The following is an 11,202-nucleotide window of genomic DNA, read 5'->3' as shown; positions in this document are numbered from 1 at the left end:
GGAAATGCATCAGTGAGAGTCTGCATCCAGACAGAATAAAGAAAGGAAAATAGTCATCTCTTCTGTGACCAAACCTGAGAAGATTCACGGATGTGCTGGGGTGGCAGACATGGCAGGTCACCTATCCCACAGCAATTGCTCCTCCTTTCGGAGTCAATAGAATTCAATTTGGTTTGGCCACAACAAGCTCAGGGTAGCTAAGCCCCTCTTTCCGCCCCTGAGGATGAGCCCAGCTCAGTGCGTCAAGCATGACCATCTCGTTCCAATTTGCTAACCTTTAGGGGAGGGCCCTTGACTGAGTGCCGGTCGCCGAGACACGAGCAGAAATGCGCTGAGGAGCTCTTCTTCTCCTGGATAAGCAGCACACTGGGAAGGTGAAGGCTTCTTTTTCGGCCCTCATCTCCCTTCTCATTTGGGACACCAGTGGGTGATGCTTGGAATCGCCCTAGTCATCTTAGAACCAGGAAGGCAAGCTTGTTGAGTTGTTAAGTCAACCCTTGAACCTCCTACCTCCGGACTTCATTTCATGTGAGATAAATATTAGTCAAGGTCTTTGTTATCTACACCCAATTTTTCCTGATTGATACCGATGCAGTTCTAGAAGCCAGCTTGATGAAGAGGGATGGTTTGCAGGGACAAGGCTCAAATATGACAGTGGACAGAGAAAGTCCCATATTATGCTTTTCCTGTGTATGTTTTCATAGTTTCCTTCAAACTTTTAAAGTGAAAGGGTCTGATATTAATATTCCATTTCTCTCCTGGGATGCTCCCATATAAACCCTCCCTGTACAGGGTCAAACTGCTTAACACAACTTGGGACCTTAGGCCTGCTGTCACCTCTGCCTGAATTGCTCTCCCCACAGGTCCTCTTGGCACCCTCCCTCACTTCCTTCAGGCCTCTGCTCAGTTGTCACCTCCTCAGTGACAATCCCCTATGAAATGGCACCACCCTTGCTCTCATCATCTCCTCTCAAGGAAAGAATGGACGAGGAAGAATGGGATTCAGCCCCTGAAGCAAGAAGGTTATCTCCACCACTGTAATTGGTGCATTAAAGTTTCTGATGTGGTCCAGAGCGGCCACCTTATTAAGAGCTGATGCTCCAGGTTCGTGGACCCTCAAAGAGGCCGGCTGGGTTAAGGGGGGGCCAGGAAGTCTATTTCCTGTATTTTCAAGCATGAGCCACGCAGAGTCATTGTGTCCTTATTTTCAGTCCCCCTAGTCACCTACCTCCAGTAATCCAGTAGGTATCATGAAGAAATCATCCTTTTGGCTGATCAAATTTCTTGGCCAGAGCTTTTCTGCCTTCTTTTGCTTTGAGGAGCTATAGAACGCTTGGGATATATGTCTCAACTGCTGCATTTTAAAATTGTTACCAAGTCACTTCTTTTCCCTGAGGAGGAGGAAGAGGAGGAGGAAGAATAGCTCTGGGCCAATATATCTAACTCTCTCCTCAAACCTCTACCTGGATGACACAAAGCCCCGCAAGCTCCACATGACTGTGGTAGACATATGCTAGTCTTAAAAGCTAGTCACATGCCCCCTCTCCTTGGCTTTCCTCTACCTGTAGAGGCTAGAAAGCTAAAATGCTGGATTTCCAAGCCTCCGTTTAGCTATGGATGACCACAAAACTTAGTTCAGGCCAATATGATGTAAGTAAAGTTCCTGGGGAGAGTACCCTTCCCAGATAAAAGGGAAAATCTCTGCTAAGATAAAGCTCTTCATCTCTTGGCCCTTCATCAAATTTTCTACTTGGAATACAGGTACAAGGGCAGGGTCACAGCAGCCATATTGAACCATAAGGACATAAGCAAAAGGGTGAAGGGCTACACATCAAGGTAGCTAGACCAGAAAGCTGAAAAGAGCCTATGCCATCCCTATATTATTGGGCTGCCTTACAAGGCCTAGACTGCATAACCTTGAACTTCTTGTCTTGTGAATCACACACATCCCTAACTGTTTCAGCCACACCAGTAGGGCTTTCTGTTCTTTGCAGTTGATCACTAAAATGAAGACAGAGACTGAACTCATGAAACCACCCCTCACCTGGCCCCTCTTGCAGTGTCCTTGTCACAGTAAATGACACCTCCATCCTTCTGAGCATATAGACCAGAAGTTGTCCTTGACACTGTTCCCTCCTTTATGTCCATTTCCAAGCCACCATTGCCTAAATGCCCAACCACTAGTCACCACCTTAACTCCTAGTTCCAGATACCACTGTCTCTCATCAGAGTGACTGGGACAGGCTCTTGTCTCCATATCTAAGTGAGGTCCTCACTACATCCAGTTCCCTTTTCAAAATGCAAATCTAATCATTTACATACACACACACACACACACAGATACATTCTTGCTTAAAAGCCTTCGGTGGCTCTCCACATGTCCTCTGACCATGCTCTAAATATTTAACATGGCCTAAAAGGCCCTTTGGGGTTATCCTCAGCCTTTCTCTCCAGTCACAGCTTGTACTAGCCTTCCGCTGAGTTTCAGCTGCCCTGCTCTTCGTTTCTGAGATAGCACGCTATTCCCCACGAGGTCTTTGCATGAACTCTTTCCTCTGGCTGGAAAGCTCTTCTTTGCCCCTACCCTTTGCTATTTGACTCCTGGTGAGTTCCTCTTCTTCATTCGGAACACAGCCCTGGCTTCTCAGCCTCAGAGGACTCTTCCCGACTCAGCTCAGGAGTGGAGTTGCTTTGTTTAACACTGCCACGGAACAGCCTGCCCTTTTTCAGAATCTCTAGTTGTCAGTATGTAACTATCCCTCAGTGGGATTAGTGGTTTAATAGTAAGCCCTTGAGAGCAGCATCTCTGTCTGATTTTTTATTTTGTCTTTGCACACCATTCTCCATGCCTAACCTGATGCCTAGTTTGGCGTAGGTGCTTAAGAAATATTTGTTGAACAAGGATTGAATGGAAGAAAGGCAAATGGCCCATTCAGTTAACTATATAATTGACTATTAACATTATATAATTTTTTAAATAAAACTAAATAATAATATAATTGAAATAATAGCAAAAAGACATTGCACTTTACTGAGCCATGAATATTTGATGAATCACCAAACTTTTCCACCTTGTTAATGGTGTCTACTTCAGGCCCCACCTCCTCTGAGGCATGGATGGACGGGGGGAGGCAGTGGCAGGGAGTGGGCACATGCTCTGGAGAGCTGAGGCGGAGCTGTGATGATGGAAGCCCTGACTAGGGCTTAGTCCAGATGTGCAGCCTGAGTTGAGATCATGATTGAATTGGAAAGAGAAACCGTGGGAGAGGCACTTCTCCTTTATCTCAAATGAGCTTCCATTTGAAATATTCCTGTTCAGAGACGCACTGCCATCATGCTGACTGACAAAGAGGCTGCATGGGAACTTGCCCTCACAATTCAGACCGCCCTCACCAGATGATTTAGAAAAATGGGAAATGGGAAAATTAAAAAGAATTGGCAGGAAAGCTGTATTGATCTAAAAGGTCTCGGTTTTTAAAAGGTCAAGTTTTTCCTCAAGAAGAAGGTGCTCTTCCTTTCTCAAGGGTTCTTTCAGTCATTGGGTCACCGGGATTTCAACGTTCCCACCTTCACAGCCAAATCACGCAATACAGCCAAAGGAAGCAGGGTGTGGGGAGAGAGGCTGTGTTTTGTGGAAGTGAGAGAATAAACAGGTGTTTGTGAGCTGGGGATATCTTACAGCCTAGAATCTGGCAAAAATCCTTCTCTAGTGACCTATAAGGGTGATCAGAATGGAGTGGAGAGAAACAGGGTGAATAACATGTAACGTCTCCCTCCATCTCCACCCAAACTCGCTGAACTCCATTTTATTCTTTTCCTTGTAAGAGCAAATGTTAGGGGTCAGAAGCCATGGATTCAGGCCTCCAACCTGCCACATACGAGTCTGTGATGCAGACTCGGCATTTAACCTCTCTGATTCATAATGTTTTCATTGGCAAATTGTAGACGGAACCCAACCGGTAAATAAAGATGGAACCCAATGCAGAATTGAGCTAAGAATCGATGAGATCATGTATGTGAAAGTCATTTATGCATTGCAAAGCTTATATCCACAGTAGCTAATTTAACCGGACTGCCCATTCCCCAGACCCTCTTTACTGTAGTTAGAGCCCACGGAGTTATGTGTTTATTCACATAATTATATGAATTATATGGAGATAATTCTTCCAAGGGCCACAGCCTGAGCACTGCCAGCTTTTCTGAAACTCCATACCCTCTCCGTTGGCTCCCTGCTCCTTCATATGACATTGCCTCAAGCTCCTTGTGGAACTGTCTTTTCCTGACCCTGTTCAATGGTATTTTGGGGAACAAGAAAATCTCAGACTACGCCCAGAAGTAAATTACAGGTTCTACTGACAGGCACTAGCTGCTTATAATATGACTTCCAGGAGCTTTCACACAAGGCTACGTGTGACTGGGAGAGATGTATTACTGGCCTTCTTTGAGCAGGGTGTCAGGGCATCTTGTGTACAAATCTGTGTTTGAGGAACCCCCTCCCAGTGGAGGATGTGGCCCCTGCAGCTGTGATATAACACCCGTGTGGTGATGGAACCCCGTGCACCTGGAACCAGCCCGAAATCCTCACCACCGACAACCTGGTAACTCACGGATGGTGTTGAAAGTGACCACATTTGCCCACAAGGTGATTAAAAAAACTGTAGGGCCCTGACCCAACAGTGCTGAGTGAGTGCGTGCATGTGTGATGTGTCAGAATACTTGCGGTTTGTCAAAAAATTTTATTGACATTAGCTGTCTTTTGCAAAGCGTTCAGCTTGCCATTTTGGAGAAAGGACAGTAACAGTTTTAATTATCAGAGAGCCCCACTGAGTAAATTACAAAGGAACAGTGGAAATGCATATAGATTTGTGTTTGGATTACTCAGCTGCCACAAGTCACACATGTCGATGCCCAGAAGTCTCACCATTTGATCATTTATATTGATTTAGAAGACTCCTAATTCAGAGATGTGGAGGTCGGAGGATCCTTACTAACCTTGCCATCTCCCCACCTCAAAATTAACTTTGAGTTTGAGGTTGAGAGAGGAAACAACATCTTCCTGTTGGCTGGCATCACTCACTCAGGAAAGGATCCCAGAATCCACTCACGCGAGAACTCCAAAGTATCTGAGGTCCACTGGATTAATCCAATAATTAACATACAACACTGATTGGACTTTTCAAAATGCTAGAATGGACCTAAAGAAGGGCTCACTCAATTATCTGTTTTTTGCTGGTGAGGAATCGAGGTCACGCAGCAGACTGGTGGCAATGCTGAGAGGTAAACCCTTTCTCATGTTTCCAGGAGGGTCCTCTCTCCACTGGACCATGCTGGGTTCACCAAGCTATGACTGTGAATGATCATTGGCAAAGAAATGCTCGCTGCTTTCAGCCTCCAGCTCCTGCAGGTCTCTTTCAGAGCCACACTTCACGCTCCATCTCCTTTCTTTCTATCTCAGTCTGCTTGGGCTGCCATAACAAAATACAATAGACTAGATGGCTCAAACAACAGAAATTTATTTTCTCACAGTTCTGGCGGCTAGAGGTCCAAGATCAAGGGGCCAGCAGGGTCAATGTCTCGTGAGAGCTCTCTCCTTGGGTTGCAGACAGCCACGTTCTCACACGGCCTTTCCTCTGTGTGTGCACGTGGGGACACAGAGAGAGAGAGAGAGATCTCTTCCCTCTTCTTAAAAGGCCACCAATCCTATAGGATTAAGACCCAACTTTAAGACCTCATTTAACCTTACTTTGCTCTTAAAAGCCCTATTTCCAAACACAATCACATGAGGGCTAGGACTTCAACACATGAATTTGGGGGAGATAATTCAGCCCACAGCACTTTCTCATCCCACTGCTCGAGAATCTGGATTTATAACTCTTGAACTCAAACTAGGCGTTTGAAGAACATCAAATTGTATTAAGAATATCCTTTATTGTTTTTAAATACGGCCAGAGCAGGATAATTGCTACAACATTTATTCTTCTAGAACAAGCATTCACTTCTCTCAACACGTCCAATCCCAATTTACTGTGTCTAAGACAAGTGAGTCTTGAGCATCTGTTTTGTGTGAATAAGGAAAACAAACAATTTAGTGCACTCCTTCTCAATTTTAATAACATCTGGATATAATATAGCAAGGTTGATGTTCTATGAAACTTGTTAAAGTGGGACCCTACCCACATTGTTTCCACCAGCCACCAGGTTCCCAATTAAATCCTGAGCAGCCAGTGAGCTGAGTGCCTGATAGCACAGAGGCCAGGCAACCTCATTACTCATCAGGTTAATTTAATCAGTTGTTTTTGCTAAGTGCCTGTGAATAGCTCCCAAAATTTAAAACACAAATACCAAATGTGAGTGGAATAAATTCCCAAGTGTGTGGAATTCCTCATGCCTCTCTCCACCCACCCATTTCCTCTTGCCTGGGTCACCTGCCTGCAAAACATCCCTCTCTGCCAGCAACCAGTCTCATTTTATGAGACGTAAGCTTAGAACCTCAAAAACAGGAATAACAACACATGCCCTGTTTTGCGTATTTGCAAATCTGGTGTAGCTGCACGGATTCTTGTGCTGTAGGAAGAGTCCTCTGATCCAACAACTGGAATGTGTTCTCACGTTTGAAACTCTGCAAAAGAAAGAAAAGGAGAAGACAAAGTTTAGCGTAGGAAACAACCTTTTCTGCAGCTGGTGGTACGGGGAGATGGGCAACAAGGAAGGAGAGCTGCCTGTGCTCAGCAGCGGATGGGGCTCTGCATCTGCCCAGCTGGGAGCACTGGGTATGGAGGCCAAACCTCACGGTCCCAGGAGGTGGGCGAGCCACTCCCTCCTCATCAGCATCCCCCGGAAGAGCTTTGCTCACCAACTGTGGACTCTCTGACCAACGACGGAAGTGTATACCCTATTCTCAAGGCCTCAGAGAAAACAAAACATGGTCATAATTTTAAGTGTTTGAGAGGCCAAAAAAAAAAGAAATTTGGATGTGCCAGCCAGCACCAGTCATATGAAGAATTGCTCCCAGGTGACTGACCAGGAGGCTCCTCAAGATCTCTGGCAGCGGAGGAAGGCTCTTTAAGAAAATAGCTTCAACAGTTTGTTAAAATTTTCCCTGTTATTTCATTTCTGTAACAGTTAATACCCGGCTGGCCTTTAGTGAGAACTTCCCCTATAGAGTCTGATAAACGTGGTCCAGGTTTCGTCACTAAGAATGTGTTATCCAGGGGCTGGCCCCGTGGCCGAGTGGTTAAGTTCGCACGCTCCGCTGCAGGCGGCCCAGTGTTTCGTTGGTTCGAATCCTGGGCGCGGACATGGCACTGCTCATCAGACCACGCTGAGGCGGCGTCCCACATGCCACAACTAGAAGGACCCACAACGAAGAAGATACAACTATGTACCGGGGGGCTTTGGGGAGAAAAAGGAAAAAATAAAATCTTTAAAAAAAAAAAAAAAAAAGAATGTGTTATCCAAAATGCCTGTTTAGTTTTAAAGGTGGAACTCCACCCTTTGCTGAGTTTTAAGTATGTAAGGAATGTCACAACAGGACAGAGTAGTAGTGGGACAAATGGACATGGTGGGGAGACAAAATGATCCATGTGAAACAACTCAGTATTTTAATAAAATAAAAAACATCCATGAGGAAAAGATTAGCACTCCATAGAAAGAATAATGGTCAAAGGACACGATCAGGCAATTGACAAACACAAACCCAAATATTTGTTTGGGTTTTTTAAGTGCAATGTCCTTAGTAATCAAAGAAATGAAAAATTTAAATGTTTATAATTTTTCATTTATCAAATTGACAATTTAAAAAGAAATAATGGAAACTACTTTTGGAAAGAACGCAGGGAATTCTACAACTTGCGGGTTAGAATGAAAATTGAAAGAATTTTTTCCAAGTTGATAATGTGGCACTAGGAAGCAAAAGTCCTAAAATTTACATTTCATTTGACATTGGAATTCCAAACTTAACCTAAGGAAATAATTGTGGAAAGCACAAAAATGAAGCTAGCTATAACATCCATCATAGGGTTGTTTATAAGAGGGAAATAATGCTGGATAAATGAACTAAAGAACATCTATCCAATAAAATACTAAGCAGTGATTTAAAATTACATGGAAAAGTATTTGTGGACTCTTAAGTTCTAAGATAGGTTATTAAACAATATGATCCTATATTTATAAACATTTAATATGCATGTATAAATATATGAATGATATATAGTCATAGAAAAAGACTAACAAGATATAAGCTAAAATGTCAGTTGTATCTATAATGAGATCATGAATGATATTTATTTTGTTCTCTTTTTTTGGTGAGGAAGATTGGCCCTGAGCTAACATCTGTGTGTTAGGTGTATAGGTCCTGACATGTATAAGTGTATAGGTCCGCGCCCAAGATCCAGACTTGCAAACCCTGGGCCGAGCATGCGAACTTAACCACTACACCACTGGGCCAGCCCCCTATTTTGTTCTTTTTGCTTCCCCATAGTTTCTAAATTTTTTTCAGATAACATATAACTTTTTATAATAATTTAAAAAGTTGGATTTTTTAAATAGAATTTTACAAGTTTAAGGAAAAACCAACAGTCTGACAGGCTTGTGTTTCTCCACTAAGCTAAATGGCTTTCACTGACTGCTTCCAGAGACTGCGCTGCCTCCCTCTCCCGTGCTCTGTGGTCAGTTCGGTGATAATTTCCTTCACATCATGAAAAAATTATCTGAAACCCCAAGCTCACTCATTCAATTAACTCCCTACCTCTTCCTTACTCAACATTCAATTAACATTGAATCACTTTAAGTCTTGCTATTTTAAAAACCATTCTGGCTAATCTGTTTTTTCAATCGGCCAGCTCTTCTTTTATCTTCCAAGCGTTGGAACACCTCTGAAGACAGGAGGATTTTTGTAAACAAGTCACTCTCGTTCTGTACAGAAACACTTCACCTATGTCCAGTGTCCATTCTCTAAGGTCTAGTAGGTGTGTAAAGCAAAATGGAATAACTTAGAATCTTCCAACCTACAGGGCATGGCCTGGTATAACACGAAAATACCTGACACAGATCGAGGCAAAAATCTTTGAAAACCTGCGTCACCACGTAGTCGTGCAGGAAGCCCACGCAGCCCAGGCTGTGCAGGTGTGGCCCTGGCCTCTGTCTGCAGTCGGCCCCCTGTGTGACTTTGGACAAGCAGTCATTGCTCTGGGCACCAGTTACACCATTTCTGAAACTATGGTACCATTTCTAAGACGACATCTAAACTGATGGAAGTTTATGTCCTTTTCAACCCAAATATGTTACTCTAACAAGTCCTTTAACTCTGTGCAATCACTCAGTTCCCCTTAAAGGGGCTCACAGCCTGGTATCATGACAAATACAGTTCTTTTCCTTATGGTATATCCTGAATTTAGATATTTAGATAGATATTTAGATATTCAGCCTACTTCACAAATTGTTCCAATACTCATTTCATCTTACGATGTCATTTTCCTCTGGTTTCTCCATCCTTTCCTTTCTCCTCTGTTCTATCTTGCCGAGTTGATTCAGGCTACACATGAATCACCTATTTATCTCTGCAGTCCGGGGATTGGCCCTTTGTTTTTGTAACCTGAGGGAAGTTAGTCATTTGAAATGCTTTGCTCTGTTACAACTTATCATATATGTTGTTATTTCAAGGTAAAAAGAGAGGCAGTCAGAAAACAGAAGAGCAAGAATTATAAGAGACATCACCGGGATGGCCCAAGACTGCAAGCGACTGCTGAAAAGTTCACAAACACAACGCTGTTCTCAAACCAAAGCGAAGACAACCTCTCTGACCCAAGACAAGAGAGAGCAATACTAACTCCAAATGCTGGAGAGGCGCTGAGAAACTGGACCACTCGTCCGTTACTGGTGGGAACATCCAAGGGCACAGCTACTCCAGAAGAGAGTGAGGCACTTTCTCATAAAACTGAACGTGCACTTACCATACAGCCTAACAGTTACACTCAGGCACGTATGCCAGAGAGATGGAAACATGTTCACACAAACACCTGTGCAGAGATGTTCATAGGAGCTTCATCCACAACGTCCCAAAACAGGGACCAACTGAAATGGCCCTCAATGGGTGAATGGTTGAAGAAGCTGTGATACATCCAAACCATGGAACACTACTCTGCACTACAAAGGAACAAACTATTGACACACTCCAAGACTTGGATGGGCCTCAAGGGAGTTACACTGAGTGAAAACAATAATCTCAAAATGTTACACCTGTATGATTGCATTTATACAACATTCTTGAGGTGACAAAATTATAGAAATGGACAACAGATTAACAGTTGCCAGGGTTGATGGGGGAGGGGGGAGAAGGCGGGGGCTGCAGCTATAAAGGGTGGCACGAGGGATCCTTGCAATGGAACTGTCCTCTATCTCCAATGTGGTGGTCACACAAATCTGCACAGGCAATAAAGTGACACTGAAATAAATATACATGAATGAGTGCATGTAAAACGTGAAATCCAGAGAAGGCCATTGGATTATATCAATATCACCAATATCAATTTCCTGGTTTTGATATTGTACTATAATTATCCAAGATGTGGAGAGAGAGAGATCAATGCTAACAGCACATATGTGAACAATAAGGAGGTAGAATCAACTCAGAGTATTGAATTTTTCCTGTAAAGCTTTCTTATCAAATGGAAATGAAAATCTCTCCTATAGACCACATCCCCTGAAATTTTAACCTATTCCTAAGTTTAGGTGTTCTATTTTTTGGTGGTTGTCATGGTGATGTTTAAAGAAGGAGAGAACTGTAAAATGCTATACAAAGGATCCTATTTTCTGCAAGTAGCTGAAATAGTGTTTCCTTGGTGTAGCACATGCCGTTGGTTCCGTACCCACATGGCTTGTTCAACCTCAGAGGTCACTTGCAGATAGAAACGCAGGAAGTTGACCCCTCAGGAGCAACCTCCCAGCAGTGAAGGACGAGAGTGAGGGTATAAATCCGCGTCTTCCTGCCCTACAGTGGGATGACCTGAGGCATAATCTACCCCGTCTCTCGAAGGATCCCCAACAGAATGGAACCTCAGTTGCCTACAGGAGTAATCTGCTCTGGATCACACCTTTCATGGCTCTTCTTTCTTTCTTGTCTCACTCTCCCTCCTCCCTCATTCCACCTCCCCAGTAAGCCACTTGAACCCAACACCCTGTCTCAGGGTCTGCTTTTGGAAGGAC

At 43.7% G+C, this 11,202-nt stretch overlaps 1 long non-coding RNA gene across 1 annotated transcript in view; it reads right to left on the bottom strand.

The window, feature by feature from the left end:
* Positions 1-5,497: 5,497 nt before the first annotated feature.
* Positions 5,498-11,202, bottom strand: part of LOC139078506 (uncharacterized) — a 23,350-nt gene continuing 17,645 nt past the window's right edge. Inside the window, exon 4 of the long non-coding RNA XR_011531497.1 lies at positions 5,498-6,619. This is a non-coding gene — a long non-coding RNA (uncharacterized lncRNA). The remainder of the gene's footprint in view (positions 6,620-11,202) is intronic.

The sequence above is a fragment of the Equus przewalskii genome, chromosome 22 (genome assembly GCF_037783145.1).
Source record: "Equus przewalskii isolate Varuska chromosome 22, EquPr2, whole genome shotgun sequence".
Lineage (NCBI taxonomy): Eukaryota > Metazoa > Chordata > Mammalia > Perissodactyla > Equidae > Equus > Equus przewalskii.
Note: the sequence above shows the minus strand (reverse complement) of the source record. Positions and strands in the feature narration are given on the sequence as shown.